A 775-nucleotide genomic window follows, 5' to 3' on the forward strand; every position below is an offset into this window, starting at 1 on the left:
CTTTTATTAGAGCGTATGTATCTTTCCTTCTCATTTTGTATTTCATATTTAGATACATTCACTGCGTTGCCAGGCGCACTCCTTGATGTATCAATAAAAAGAGGCAGTGAGCGATACAAGTGGGCGGAACATGACAGAAATTACTCAGATAAATGTCGCGTGGGATTCTTGAGCAATTGTCCGGCAACTGGCACTCCCCATGTCCTTTGGGGCGTATACGTGTGTCCTCTGAAAAGTTAATGTTTGAGCGCCGTAAACGAGAGCCATTATACGTGTCAAAGAAGGCGAAACAAACTTTACTGTTCCCGGTGCTGAATACGAAATCCAAGAGGTCTTCACACAATATAAAGTTATTTGTTGATAAAAGAAAAGAGATACTGGGCAATGATTGTAATGATGCCGAGGCCAGAGTCACAAAAATATAGTGGCCATTGCCATGCCGCTCTCGCAAGCAACCGAACGAGGCCCTCTTACCTGGCAGGGAGCGGAAGCTTTTAGGCAAAAAGCTCATTATCGCGCGGAAATTGTGAACTGACGGATATTAATGTTGTTTGTGCATTTTCGGCACTGCTTAGATTAATAATGGTTACTTAGAAGCTTGAATTCGTCGTGAATGAGGAAGACAGTGTTCTTTCCCTCTCCGTTAGGCGCAACATTAGATTGGGGGAAGCTTACAGCAGGTAACTGAGGGAATGATGTAGGAGGTCACCTCGCAACCTCATGTGTTTGAGATAAACACCTGCGGGTGGCTGCATTAAGCAGATGGCAATTTTAG

General features: G+C 44.1%; 1 protein-coding gene across 1 annotated transcript in view; it reads left to right on the forward strand.

Moving 5' to 3' along the window:
• The window catches only part of LOC119589154 (phosphatidylinositol 4-phosphate 5-kinase type-1 beta-like), a gene marked incomplete in the record, with an annotated part of 149,444 nt that overhangs the window by 56,730 nt on the left and 91,939 nt on the right, over positions 1–775 (forward strand).

Source organism: Penaeus monodon, chromosome 25 (assembly GCF_015228065.2).
Source record: "Penaeus monodon isolate SGIC_2016 chromosome 25, NSTDA_Pmon_1, whole genome shotgun sequence".
Taxonomy (NCBI): domain Eukaryota; kingdom Metazoa; phylum Arthropoda; class Malacostraca; order Decapoda; family Penaeidae; genus Penaeus; species Penaeus monodon.